Genomic DNA, 15,399 nt, shown 5'->3' on the forward strand with positions numbered 1-15,399 from the left:
AGATAATCTGGTTCTGGTGTTTGGCTTTGATTTTGGCTCTTGCACCTGGTCTCTAGCTATGGCTCTGATGTCTGTTCTAATCACTAAGGGCTGATTGCTGGGCATGCCTGCCCACTTCCCAGTCATCGACAAGATGTATGTGGTATGGTTCGTTTTATTTGTAAAAGTTAAAAGTTTTTATCTTAAGGAGCCTTAGGTTTCAGAGTTAAGGCCAGTTGTATAACTTGCTTTTTTTTTTCCTTCTCATTTCCCTTTCTCTCAGATCCCTTTCTCCCATTTTATTGGAGGGAAAGGAGTTAAACTTGGTGAGGTGGTGGTAGACCTATATTCACTGTTTCCAATACATTTTTACATGAAGAGGAAATTATATCATTACTTAAAACTGAGAATCCATACAGCTGTATTTGAAGCTCCTAGCCATTCAGGGGTATCAATAAATCCCATGTATCCACGTGCTGTGTTCACACGTTATCATTTTGAGGTGCAATGGCAGGACAGAGTACGTATTTAATGGACAACACAGAAGACAAATGAGGACACAGAGTCCTCCACGTTAAATGACCAGTATAATCCAGAGGTTAGATATGATATGTGTGTCAAATTATAACTTTTAGTAGTAGGGTCAGAAATATTATCTTTGGTTTTTATTTACATGTCATGGCTATCTGGCTTATCTTGTATTTATAATGACACTGAAAATCTTACTCCCATATCATTGGGTTGTTTTTTTTTTCCTGGCAGTAACAACAAAATTTTCTATCCACTGTTTCCCCTCCCCTATATCCTCTCTGTTCAAATTACTATATGTACGAAATTCAGCTGTGAGATTTCTGACTCACCCTGGGTCCTGGGAACATACCACTCTTGTTTTGATGGCTCTAAATTAGCTTCCTGGACCATTTCCTGTCCAACATCATGAGACTTGTCCTTGAATATGTGAGTGATACTCTCCTTTCACTGAAACTTTCTCTGCCTAGTTAGCTGAATCCTATTCACTGAGCCTTTCTTATATAGGCAAACACAAACAAGCCTTCCTCTGTCATGCATGTACCAACCAGGTCCTTGCAACTGGATCCACAGAGAAATTCCAAGTTAATACTCAGCATATGAACATTAACCAAACAGTGTGTGTATCTTTTTAATTTTCTAACATAGCATCTTCTGACATTTTAGAAATTACTTTGATATTATTTTATTAAGATCTCAGCTCTATGAACTTTGTTACATATAGATAACATAAAACCAAATTGTAGGAAGGAAGCATGGTCTAGTGGTTAAAGCATAAGACATAAAGCATGGTCTAGTGGTTAAAGCATAATGCTGACTCTGCCCTGACTTGTTGTGTGACTGAAGAGAAGCAAAAACTTTTCCGAAAGTGGAAATTAATTTTGGGTAAGTCAATGGGACTCTGCTCTCATGCATAAAGTTAAGCATGTGCATAAATGTTCGTAGTATCAGGGCCTATGTTTTCAGACTGTATAGCACAATGGGGCCTTGTTCCTTTCAGTGTCACTACAATATAAATAAGTAGTAAAGAGCTTGATTGGTCAGGTTGAGTAGAACCTTATTACTGAAGCAATCTGTTGAAATTATTAGGACTAAGATAATACTCTGTAAAAAGAGTATCAGGGCCATAGAAAAGACATAAAAAAGCTGCAGATCCAGCTGGCAGTAGAGCTGTGTGAACAACAAATTTTTCAGCTCACTGGCAATTCTGAAAAAATAAAGAAATAAATAAAGTTGTTTGAATGAAGTGTTTGGCAGATTGGAAAGTGAGAGAACATTCTGGATCGAACAAAATGTTTTGTTCAACACAAAAATGAAGTGTTTTGTTTCAATTTCTACCATTTGGGAGTTTTGGTTTTGTTTTGTTGTTGCTTTTTAGTAAAATTGAAAAAAAATTTCCACATGAAGTGATTTTGAACAGAAAAAAATCCAAATGTTTTGTTTCCAGAATGTTGAAAAAATATTTTGACTTTTTTAGAATTTGTTTTCCCCCACGTGAACAATTCAGCAATTACAATCCCATCGCCTGTGCTTACTTTGGTGCTACAGCATTGAATTAAGTAGGACTCTGACCAGGTCTACACTACAAACTTACATCCATATAACTATGTTGCTCAGGGGTGTGAAAAATCCGCATCCCTGAGCAAATGTATCTATACTGCCCTAACCCCTGCATAGTCAGCGCCATGTTGATGGAAGGGCTTCTCCCATCAACATAGCTACCACCTCTCGGGGAGGTGGATTAACTACGCCCATAAAAGAAGCTCTCCTGTTAGTATAGTAGCCGCTTCCCGAAAGCGCTACAGCAGTGCAGCTATATCGGTGCAGCGCTATACATGTAGACATGTCCTCTCATGGCTAAAGTTAAACATGTGGCTAAGTGCTTGTACATCAAAGCCTAGGTATCTTTCTAACCACTGTGCTCCTATTATTCACTAAATAGGAATATTAAAAGCAACAGCAACTTTTCCTAAGTCAAATGTGAGCAAGATTTACAGGAAGCAATTTTCCAGTGACCCAGTTCTGTTATGATTCAGTACAAACACTGCCATTACTACAGTGTGTGAAATATTCGAGCTTGATGATGACGCCACACATGTGGAACTAGTTAAACATCATCTCCTAAAACTCCAAACTGCTGCAGTCTGGGGCACTTGCAGTTTTGTAATAAGATGGAGTTCCATGTGAACTTCTACTCTGTGGTTTTAATAATGGATTTCTGTGGGGAGTACAACTCTCCCATATATCACTCGTTCTCCTGCATGCATTGGTGTAAGGCCAAAACTTTGAACTGAACCGTTTTATGGTTTGTATTCAGATGTCCATATCAGAAGAAAACATATTTGATCAGGCCCTAATATTATTTATCTCTGGCATCTACAGAGAGTTCCATACTCACAGGTATTGGATCTCAAAATGCTTGTTTGTTCTCCTGTCACATCGCCTATAAAAGGATATGTGTATCTCAATGGGTCATTCCTTGTGGTAGACCGTAAATAGGCTTTTACCAGGGAGAAATATGTGCAGTATTGAAGTGGGGTGGTACAACTAGGGTTATGGGTGCTGTGGTTTTTGTCTTATTTTTTTTTTAAAGTTTATCAAAGAAGGCAGCTCATTTTTACCACTGCTGCTTTGCTGAGTTGAAGTTAAAGGACAATATGTCCTTGCTATGAAGACAGCAACTACAACAAAAATATCTCTTCTATTTTAATAGGAATTTGTAGACACAGTTTCAGTGGACAATAGGCAAAAATACCCAAACACAATTTTACAGAGAGATTCCCATGTACTGTCTGTACAGGTCTGTAATATAAAATGTAGAGAGAAAAGATGGGTAAGGAAATATCTTTTTATTGGACTGATTTCTGTTGGTGAGAGACAAGCTTTTAAGCGTACACAGTGCTCTTTTTCAGGTCTGGGAACCTTCTGTTATTCCACAGAAACATCCCATGAGTAGGCATTCTTGCAATTCTCTGTGCTGAGAATTTGAGAGATGGGAGGAAGGTGTGGGAGAGTTTTTATTTCCTTGTGCTGTACAGTAGGTAAGGATAGTTATGCATTGAAAAGTTAATTCATGGAAGATATTAAGTTCTAGAGGGGGGAAATAGATTTTCTTTCCATTGGGTAGAAATGAGAGCTAGTGTATTGTAAATAAGGTCTTTTGATCCACAATTTATCAGTCAATTTTTTTAAAAGGTGGACTATAGATATCTAAATCATACCCACAATCCCACACTCAAATACTAGTGGGCATTTGTGCATTCAGAAGCTAACTGCCCATTTGCACTTACAAATGTAGGACCTGTGGGTGCAATGAATATGGCAAGTTTGTGGATGTTATTTAGGAGGACTAGTGCTTTTGGGTAGATTGGGTATACAGTAAAGCATTGTCAAATGTAAAATGGGAATCTGCATCCACAAAAAGGCTACCATGCCCTTAATTTATGTTTGTAAATCACCATTTTCATACATAAATGTAGGTTGTCTGAGCATGTTAAATGGGCATTGTATTTTGCATGTTTTATTTACATACAAGCTAGATCTGGTTGAATAATCATGAAAGGGTTTGTTCAATTAATGCTGAGGTTTTATTTTAATTAAATTATGTCAGTGTTGCATTATTTTCATGAACAAAATCTCTGAATAATTTGACAAATGTAATGATCTTTTCAAATAAAATAAGAATTCTTTTTATTTGCCCAGTTTTTGTGCCAGACTTTGAAAACACAGTCCTATTTGTTTCTTCCTCTCTTCAGTTTGTATTCTGTTTACATCTTTCCTTTGGCATTGTGGCTGTGTATATTGCCTGCTATGTGACTATATTTCAAGCATGAGAACCTTCCATATTTAGTCTATTGATCATTATTTTTGTCTGTGATAAATCCAAGTTGTTTGTTTGTAAAAAGAAATAGTCTCACTGCAAAAGGATCTCATGCTGCTTTTGCTGCATCAAAAGTGGGAGCCCACAATTAAGCACCAATACTTGTAAGACAACCAAATTCTTGCCAATAACTACAGAAGGAATGCACTGAACATACTCAGGGACTCCAGCATTGTCCAGCACTTTGGCTGAATTTTAAATTGGCTGATGTAAGCATGTAATGAGCCAGCTGTGAAGCTCAATTACAGAGAAGTTCTCCTTATGACACATGTTGCAGCTGAATAGGTTGGCCTGTAGCAAAATCAAGCTCTATGATCTGTTTTGTAGGATGAAAAGCAAGAGACGCTTTTCTTCTTCTTCAGCTAATCTTAAGGAACAGTAGTATAAATCTGACTGTCTGGTTATGGTTTGTTTTCTATTAACAAAGTGGTATTGTGGATTTAGTCACTGAAATGACAGTCCTTGAGTCTGAAGAACGAAATCTTCTATATATCCAAAGCGGATATAGCCAAGGCAACAGCAATGAAGTTTTCTTGCACTGCTCCATGTATGTGTTTATTCTGAGCTGGAAGGACCATCTTTAGTAGTAAGAGGTTAGTTCGGACCTCCTGCTCTTTAATGGTTTGATCCATGCCATTGTTGTCAAAAGAAGTTGGATCAGGCCTACAAAATTTGCCGTCTGCTAAGACTGCCAATAATTAGTGCCAGTTCTGAGAGTGCTTCAGTACGTTTCTTAACTAATGGCCAAACTCTGCTCTTGGATGCAAGTTTCCAGTGAGGTCAGTCTGAGGGGAAGACTTGAATCCAATGGCCCTAGCAGCTTTCCATGTCTCCATGGAATAATGCTCTGACATACTGCTATAATTATGCTATAATGCTCTGACATACTATGTGTGCACTGATAGGGCAAAAATATATATGCAGTTAAATCAAAGTTCAACAGCTTGTTTTACAGTAGCAGGTATAAACCTGACTGATTCCATGCTGTGACAGGAAAGGGGCTTGGAAAGGCTGGTTTGCTACTGATATGCAGAAAGGATCTTATGTTGTCTAGTTGCATCTACACTTCAAGCTTTATAGCCACAATTCACCAATGGTGCAGCTTCATTGTTAGTAAGGGTAAAAGCTGTAGTGTAGACAGAGCACAGGTGTTTTTACTACTTAAACCTACTCTGCCAACCTTAACAATCTATTAAATGGTGGAAAAAGCATGTGAATCCTGTCTATACTATAGCTTTCTCCACTTCTACCTTTGGTAGAGGGTAGAATTATAGCTACAAAGTTTGCAAGTATAGACAAGGCTGTTAATAAACATGACTAATCCCATCAGACTCTGATACCGCCACAGCTGCTTGACTAGTGAGACCTTTGAAGTCGACAAGTTTTTTTCTTTGTTGCTGCCAACATAAAAATATATAACCGCAACAAGATCTATGTATTCAATAAAATGAGCAAATGTGTTAATAGAGCTAATATTCCATCTTGTGCTATGGGGAGAAAGGCCTGTAGGCTTGCAGTTAACGTCCACACCAGAAGTCACAGATGTTATTTTTATGTTGTTTTTACTAGACATTGTGGTACAAAGAAAGTGTATGGTACACTAAGACATAATCCCAGATGAAAACGGTAAACAATTCTCTAACGGTTATTGACATTGGGTCCAATCCAGAGATCAGTGAGTTTTGCCTTAAGAAAGACCCCCTCAACTTTGGGCTAATTGCAAGCAACAGAACAGGCCCAAATGAAACCGGATCCAGCTCAAATCTTTGCCCATCCTATGAAATGAAAGTTTTTGTTTATTTTTTGTGTTGTCTTGTCCCCTTCCCCCCACATATATATTCCCATCTCTTTACTTCATGGAAATAGATGGGGCCAGAATTGAAAGTACTGAAATAGTATGAGAGGCTGATCTCCTTTCCAGCAGCCTGATCAAAAGCTGGAAGTTATGACAATAACTCACACTCCTCTTGTGCTTCTTGTCAGACTATGTTGTGACACTCTGTAACTGATAACAGTACCCCCAAAACACCATATTCACCAGTGTCATATAATTATGATATGCTCTGTACAAGGTATGCTTTGTTTGGTGTTATTTTAAGTCTTGATCTGCTAAACATTAATATCCTGTTGGATTGTACATGTTATATAATATGTGAAGTTATAGAACATGTTGTTGTTTTTGAGAGGTGGGAAACACCTAAACCATCAATTCAGGTTCAACAATGAAGTGGCCAGATGTGCTAATGTCCCATCAAAGAGGATCTTCTCTCTCAAACCCCAACCCCTGTAGACTTCACCAAGAAAGTGCATACACTTTGGGATACTGATTTCCCAACGGGGAACGGCCTGCACGCCACATGCATGGATTATTCCAGCAAGCTGGGCGTAGCTATAAAAGGGAGAGAATGACATCACTTGGTTTCTCGCTCACACCAGTTCAATGCCTGAAGGAGCATCTGGAAGACAAAGAACTTTGGATTGGGGGATGGGTTGTCCCAGGTTGGGAAAACAGACTCTGCTTGTGAACTAAGGACTGGTAGCCTGCATGTACCATCTCTCAGGGTGAGATAATTTTTAGATTCAAATCCTGTTAGTATGTAGAACTTAGACTGTAATCTTATATTTATTTCATTTGGTAACTACTTTCAATCTCTTTGTACTTGCCACTTATAATCACTTAAAATCTATTTTTCTGTAATCTATAAATTTATTTAATGTTTTAACCAGTGTGTTTTTTGAGTGAATTGTTTAGACAAACTGCTCAGTAACAAAAGTTGGTGCACATTCCTTCTACTTCAATGAAAGGGCAGACTGGATGATAATCTTTGCTGGTCAGGCTTTTTGATCAGGATTAGATAGTATCATCCTGGGGTCCCTGGATGTTATCGTTGGTTCATGAGTGGCTGGAAAGTATTCATTGAACAAAGTTGGGTGTCTTGTGCCACCTGCTGTTGGGTTGGGTGACAATAGAGTCTGGAGAGTTTTGGGTCACCAACCAGAGTAAGGTGGAGGGCTCACCACAAGCTACCCAGTGGTTCCACAGCTCCTAAATCGTACCCCAGGGATTCTGCATGCTACCACAGATGTACAAGTGATTAACAAGGATTAGTAAATTAAGAGGAAGGATGGCCTTGTGGTTAAGGCACTAGATTGTGACTTGAGTTTTCTTCCTAACTCTGCTACAGACTTCCTGCGTGACTGTGGGCAAATCAGTTAATCACTTTCTGGGCCCCATCTGGTAAATGGGGATAATGATATTTCTCTACCTCATGGGAATTCTGAAGACAAATTCATTAATGTTAATGAAGTGCTCGGAAATTATGGTGAGGAGGGCCATTTAAGTACCTAGATAGAATAGCTAAGTTATATATATTATTACCACACTTTCTAAGTGTGGAAACAGATGCCTAGAGAGATTAAGTGACTTGCTCCAGGAGTGCAGGAAATATCTCCCTTGTTTTCTGACTCCTGGTCCCATGCTGTAACTGCTGGATCATAGTTGTTCTGCTGGAATCCTTTGAAAGAGCCTGTTTTCAGAAGGATTTCGCCCAATTTTGTGTAGCAAACTGATACTGATAAACATAAGGAACTTTAAGGTTCTTTACCAAACCAAACTTTTAAATGTTCTGGGGTTTGTCCATCACTATTGAAGGTGTTCTTCACTGAATTGCAACATCCAAGTCTCTTCACCTGGTGACTAGGGTTAATCATCATAGGAAACAATGTCCTTGCTGCTTAAACATTTTTGCAGCTTTAATGAATTTCTGCTTCTTTTGAAGGGGAGGAAAGGAAGTTCAAGGCAAAGCTGATCATTTTCTCATACTTCAATTAAATTTCAAATCCAGCTCCTACTTCAGAAAAATAGATAGTTCTATTTATAAAGTATATTGAGGCTATTGGCATGACATAGTGGACACTGCTATAGGAACCCATTAGTCAGGAGTGGTTTTAATTTACTGTATGGCCATCAGCCTGTGATAAGCCGGTTTCTTGTTTTCTTTTACTTTATTCCTTTTTGTGTCCGTGTGTTTTGCTTTAATAAACTTACATTAAAATTTTAGTTGAACAGAATGTTCCATGTAGGTCCAAGACTGTAATTCATAGTAAATAAAACAATGGGCTATTGTTCTGGTGTAGTAAATGAGCAGAAAACATGCAAGGGAATGCTAAAAGTGTTTCTGAGAACTGGAACACAAAATTTGCATGACCTCATGATTGATAGGCTCTATTCCTCGGTGGATTCTGTGTCTGACTGGATTCCATGACTGCTCCTTTAAGGTTTGGCCAGAAGCCCAGTAGCAAAACCAAAACGTTGAATACTGTATTCATTCTGAGATCATCAAAACTTTAATTTTAAGATGAGAACATCAGCAGCAACTAGGTGTATGATAAAATAGAAATATGAATTCTCTAGCTGCACACCTATCTAAATAAAAATGATGATGAACTATTTATTTTCTCTGGGGCTCAAATCCTCATTGTAGTTAGAGATAGTTTGAAAATTTTTGAACGGGTGAGGAAATGCATTTTTTTTTAAATTGAACATTTCACAGGAATGTGTGGATCTTAACTAAATTTTCAATGAAAAAGAGACTATTTTGACTCGTTTCATTTTGAAAACACACTTCATTTTAATGTTGGCGCATTTTTTAAAAATGTTAGTCATTTGAATAAATCTAATATTGTGATGTGGTATGTAATCCCACAGGCAATGAGAAAGTTAACCGGCGACAGAGCAATTAGAGCACTTGGTGGCACCTGGAAGGTGTGCCAGGCCCAACTGAAGTTGAAATCCACCTGGGGGGAAAGGTGGGTTATGAGCATGAAGAGAGGAAGCCCTGATGAGAAGGAAATGGATTTACCACTTGTCTGCCTAGACAGAAGCAGACATATGGTAAACCCAAAGGAAAGGGCCTGAAGGAAGGCCAAGATGGGAAGAAGTCCAGGGAGGCAGCAAGGAGTCTGAAGGAGCAGACCTTAGCTGCTTGCCATAGGGTCCCTGGACTGAAACCCAGAGGAGAGGGAGGGTTTAGGTTCCTTGACCGGTCCACCAGAAGAAGTCGAGTGGGAACATATGGAGAAAGCTCTGGGTCCCCAAAAGAACAGGAGGACAACCCTGCAGAGCCTGGGAAGGGGTGAAGTTATATTTTATTGGACTTGGTTTACCCTTAAGGGAGGGAGGAGGGAAGACTAACTGGGACCTAGCTATGGGGTCAAGTCACAAGAAGAGGCAGACCACCACAAAGCTATGCCACGCCCAGCGAGGGAGATGTTAGACAAGAGTCTAATCTTCTACAGCTATAGATATAGCTAATTTCTATTGTTTTGACTCTATTCAAAATGTTTCAGAATTTTTGTTCCATAGTAAACTTCAAAACTTAGCTTTTTGTTTCAATCTGGTACACTGCCCCTGTGCAGCTCCTCCTCTCCCCCAACCTCTCTCTAACTGGAACAGAAATTCTGGTTTCTGACCGGCTCTAACTGTGGTGCCCAAGCTGAGTAACTGGGATGGACAGATGCACAGGCCAGAGTTACAGCGGTCCACCCACCTACCACAGTCTGCTGTGTAGCTGCACCATAGAAATTACTTCTGCCCAGTGACCATGCTCTGGTACACCCCTCAAGAAAGGTTGGGATGGACAACTGGACACTCCACACAGTAATGAAATCACCTTGGATTGTCTCTGCCTCCACCCGCCTTTGTGCAAATTGCAGGCACACCACCTTCCCAGCGTTCCAAAACCAGCTCCATTGTGCAGTGAATCTAATCTGGTTCTGCTAAGAGTGGAGATTCTCTGGAGGAAGGAGTCAGCATTGTTCCTTTAAATCATAAAGCTTAAACTTTAAACAAACAGGCAACAACTAAGACTATTTGTGTTAGCATAGTTAGCATGGAACTTGACATTTGTGAGTGCAGGAAGACTTAGATCCTTCTATGCCCCCATCCCGTCCAAGCACTTTCTTATCACAGTTCTGCAGGGAGCCTCTTCCCTGTGGGGGACACGAGATACTTCTTTCTCAAAAATAGTTGGGATTTAAAGGATTCAAGAATGTGCTGGCCATGTTTACTAAGATCCATTTTGTAAAATACCCCTCACTCCTATTTTCAGTGGTCAGCACCATCTTATGTAGACTGTTGAGAAAAAGCACCTTAGTACATCCTTCTGCCTTCATGGTGACCCAGGATAATTTAGTTCTAAAGAGCTACTTCAGTAGCCCATTTCAAACAACCCAAAGATCAAAAGGTTCCCCTACTCACAGAGGACTGGAAATGCTTTGGTCACGCAGCGCTTGTTCTCAACTAGTGCCTGGCAACATTTTTCATCGGAAACTTTTTTCAGCAAAAATGCTGATTTGGCAACACCGAAAAGTTTCATGAATTTGTGTTTGGGTTTGCTGAATTGTTCACGTTGGGGAAAACACACTCGAAAAAAGTCTAAATATTTTTTCAACATTCTGGAAACAAAACATTTGGATTTTTTTCTGTTCAAAATCACTTCATGTGGAAATTTTTTTTCAATTTTACTAAAAAGCAACAACAAAGAAACCAAAACTCCCAAATGGTAGAAATTGAAACAAAACACTTCATTTTTGTATTGCACAAAACATTTTCTTTGATCCAGAATGGTTTTTTTTCTGACTTCCCAATCTGCCAAACACTTCATTCAAACAACTTTATTTTTATTTATTTATTTATTTTTTCAGAATCGCCAGTGAGCTGAAAAATCTGTTGTTCACACAGCTCTGCTGCCAGCTGGCTCTGCAGCTTTTCCCTGACTTCTCTCACTTCTTCACTTTCTAGGTCTGCCCCTTCAGAGTCCCCATTCTGTACCATGCAACTTCAACTATCTGTATGCTCACCTGGCTCAACTACAGCTCTGGTTCTCACAACTGCAGCTGCTCAATGCATGCTGTCTAGCTGGCCTGCCCTCCCCCTGGGCTGTCCTATCTACCCTGCTTTTCTTGCTCTCTGTACACCGGTCCATTCCTCCTGCTTGCCATTCCCTCCCACTCCTACTTTTCCTTTAGCTGTAACATTTTATCTGCCATCCTTTCAACTCCTGAAAAATTTTCAGTAAAGAAGGGTTAAAATAAACCTCCTCCTCCCTCACCAGCCATCTGTTCAGCGTTCTATCTGAAGCAGAAGGGATTATTTTTTACAAATGGGTTTGTGGCAAGTACAAAACTACTTTGCTCTCTAGACTCATTATCACTCATTTAATCTTTAATTTTTTAGCTTTTTTTGTTTTTATTATTAAAACCATCTGTGCCTCTGGTTTTTTTTTCAATTTATTTTACTTAACTACACTTTTTTTTCCCTTCAGATTGTCCTTTTCCCTCCTGTGCTGGACACTGGTGCACCTTATAGAATATCAACTTCAGTTTGGAGATGAAGGGTGTTAAGGGCAGCTGTTTGAGCCAGCTCCAACCTAGGCTGGACAAAAGTGTTTAAAAAATATTCATATAACAAATTTATGGTTTTGAAATTTTAAAAGTTGGCACTAAAGCTATTTTAAAATACGGCCTAGATTGTCCCTGGCACTTGAATGAGTCCATAGGGAGGGAGAGAGAATATGAAAAGAGCTTTCCCCATCTGGTCGATCCTGTGATCCCTCTTTGCAACCTTCCACAAGAGGTGGGGGGGACAGAGGAAGTGGGTCCACAGACTTTCAGTGGCCTGTGGAGTGGCTGGGCATACTATGCAGAGTATACCTCCTGTGAGAGGATCTCTTCCCAGCTCCTGCTGTGTCATGGGAGCGCCACCCCATCCCCAATGCAGACCATGTCCTAGTCTGGCCCTAAATCTAGCTCTCTCCACTATATTCCCCTAGCCGTGAACTAAGGACTGATTCTTTGTCAGGATAGATAGCTTGTTGCTGCTGAATACAGCCAACACAAAATCAACTTTCCAATGCTGAGCTCTGCGGAAGGATATGATCCAGGCCAATGCCAGCATTTTAGGATGGGCAAGTAAAGCTATTCTTCAGGCTTCCCGTCAGACTTAACCAACTTCTGTCCATCTGTACACTATTACACACAGGCCCAGACTTGGGAAAGGTCAGTGAGATGATTCCTTGGGGCCCCTCAGAAAATTAACTGACTTTTTTTTTATATATATATACAAGACAGAGGATCTTCAGGGTGCCACCCATCTCCTCTGTGTCAGAGTCCAGCTGCTGCTGCTGACATTCCTTTTTGTTTTCCCAAGGGATGATTTCTAGAACTGTTAACGGTTTAGCCGTCTAAGGATGTTATGTGCGTTTTGGTGCACCTGGCACTACAGAGCAGCAACAATGAATACCAGAAACTAAAATACACTGTCTTGTGTGCTGTGTATTTAACCACAGAATCCAGAGTAGCCATGAATATTTATATAATATTACTGGTCAAAATAGTTAGACATGCTGGGCCTCTTTTCCTGGTCATTTCTCCCTAGGCAGCTAAGATTGAAAACGCGATTGTCTCATTTTGGGGCACTTGCTCAGTTCTCTTTTCTCTCAGTTTAATAACAATGAAGTATTGTTGCTACTGCAATTGTCAAAGTATTTCTCCACATTGTTTGTTGTTTTGAACTACTGTTCCCTAGGTTTCCCATTTTTATTCATGGTTTTTAAGTTATCTGGCAATCAGGTGACCTTGCTTTGTTATAAATCAAAATACCACCCTGAGTCAGAACTGAGACTACACCTTGTTTCTAATGCAAGCTAAAAAAATCTAATTAATAAATAGTGTTATAGACAATGTCCAAATCTACATCCGGTGACATAGCGTAGACTAACATTAGTGTCACATGCTGCTGCTGTTCAGTGCTCGCTGCATTTGTGAATGTTTTATTGTTGGTTCCCTGCAAGCCAGAGGAGAGCGGCCTGAAGAGGCAGGAAAGCACGTGGTGCAGATATGAGTGACTGGCCCAAGTCATGGAGGGTGCTTTGCTGTGTGTGTGTGTGTGTGTGTGTGTGTGTGTGTGTGTGTGTGTGTGTGTGTGTTTTTTTATTGTATTTTTTCCACCATTAACTTAATCTATCCCAGCAGGAATACAAGAGAATAAGAGCATTATTTACATCTAGTGCAATTCATCTTGAAAGGCAGCTGGCCTAATGATAGTGCTTTGTCAAATGTGCATGTGCCCAGTTAGTTGTTGTGAAGATGTTTATGCCTTCACATATGTCATCCCTAATGATTTAAAATTTTGGAAATAAGAAACAAGATTCTTTCTCCTTGCTGTGCCTTCTAGTATTTCACTTTCTAGCTCTTGCAAAGTCTCAAGCAACAAGAGAGCATCTTGAAATGTAACAGACTTCACTGACAAAGGGAATGAAGTCTGTCAAGGAATAAAAATGCTGCCACATTTATCTGGCTTGACCTCATTAAGAATAATGCTTACTCAGGTTACATCAGTTCATGGCTCCGTTTCCACAGTGTGTTTCAAATGGGTGAATGTCAAATTATAACTTTCTGAGTACTGCCTTTAGTGCTCTGCATGGACTGGCATCCTGGCGATATCTCTGAAATAAGTCACTATTGTCTCAAAGCTATCAACAAGAGTTTGACACAGCTGTAATCTTTTGGAACCTAAGTAGTAACATTTGATGAGTGATTTAAAAATAAACTTGAATTCTAAAGGAAATTGTTTTTGGGAATCCAGAAAAACAAGATCCAGAAAAAAAGAACTGAAGTTTGTGGTTGGTATGGCACAGCTCCAGCATGGCACAACTCCATGAGGAATAGCTTATCTAAACTTAGGCTGCACTCCAGTTGAGCTGCTACTATTTCTTACTATACCATCCAAAGTCAGGTCACCGTGTGTGTGTGTGTGTGTGTGTGTGTGCGTGCGTGCGTGCGTGCGTGCGTGCGCCTTGATCCCCATAATTCCTGATCCTGTTCTTATTTCTTGTGTGATACCCTCTACTGTCCTCAATTCCAAGACTTCTAGGTCATGTAACTCTTCTGCCAGGTGCCAATATCAGCAAGAAGAACAGCTATCAATCTGTCTAGCCGTCCTTTTCTAAAATAAATAAAACTAGGGCTTAAGCCCCCATCCACAGCTGTACTCCTGCTTCTATCTTTGGGCAATTAAAATATACCCTCGTTAGCTTTGCAGATGTTTTTTCCCCACTCCCAAGCACTCAAGTCCTTGGGAATATGGAACTTCACCTACCTTTTATTTGGAGAAAAATAAACAAAAGAAAAACAATACGTATTTTGTACATTGGCTGGGTTTTGCTCACATATTGTAGCAGAGGTATAACCACTCCCATAGTTCCAAGTATAATTGGCTGGCTTGTTAAGCTGCTGCAGTCTTGTTCAAGGCAATTCCCAGTGACCTAAAACCCTACTCACAGGTCCAATTAGAGTCTGGGGCTTTCCTCTGTCTATCTCTTCCTGGCCAGAGAAGTTGGCACCACCACATTTGTGACACAGAGGCCCATTGATGTCAACTGGCAAATGGTTCACTACTCTGTGTCAGAAACTCCAGTGAGGCCTGACAAACTCACTATCCCCAACATGTTGCTTTCTTAGTATTTATGCAAAAGGTTTCTTGTAAGGTATCTAATAAAAGCTTGCATCATACTGATCTTCATAATTGTTGCAAGATGTAGGTACCACTACCAGGTAAAGAGTTCTCTGTATGTGTATATATTAGAACAGGGGTGTGCACAAGAGGTGAGGGAGGAACACAGGGGGTATTCACCCCCCAATAATTGTCAGAACTCCGGCTGGGGCTGTGGGAGTAGGGGGAGCAAATTCAGTCTGGGGCAGGTGTGGTGGGATGGGAGAGAAGAGTGAGCTCCTTCCAGGGCGGATACAAAATGTGCATGTCCAAAAGGGGTCAAATTTAAATTCCCGTGCATGTCCTTCTGCTGGAAATATGTTCCCAAAAAGTGAGTTTTAAGGCAGAGTTGACAAACTCATTTCTTCCAGACCGGAGATAAGATGTGAAATAGAAATACGCAGATGTGAATTAAGCCAACACAATGGAAGTGCCATGTACCCATGAAGTCAACAGGAAA

At 40.0% G+C, this 15,399-nt stretch overlaps 1 long non-coding RNA gene across 5 annotated transcripts in view; it reads left to right on the forward strand.

Annotated features, from left to right (window-relative positions):
• The first annotated feature begins 3 nt into the window (after window positions 1-3).
• LOC137155550 (uncharacterized) overlaps window positions 4-15,399 on the forward strand; it is a 32,338-nt gene continuing 16,942 nt past the window's right edge. For 2 of the 5 annotated variants that reach the window (XR_010920510.1, XR_010920511.1), the window contains exon 1: window positions 4-135. This is a non-coding gene — a long non-coding RNA (uncharacterized lncRNA). Of the gene's footprint in view, window positions 143-474; window positions 578-15,399 lie in introns of those variants that run through there. The other 3 variants (XR_010920514.1, XR_010920513.1, XR_010920512.1) reach the window with 3 other exon arrangements.

The sequence above is a fragment of the Emydura macquarii genome, unplaced genomic scaffold (assembly GCF_026122565.2).
Source record: "Emydura macquarii macquarii isolate MOO-44397 ecotype Brisbane River unplaced genomic scaffold, CSIRO-AGI_Emac_v2 contig_1363, whole genome shotgun sequence".
Taxonomy (NCBI): domain Eukaryota; kingdom Metazoa; phylum Chordata; order Testudines; family Chelidae; genus Emydura; species Emydura macquarii.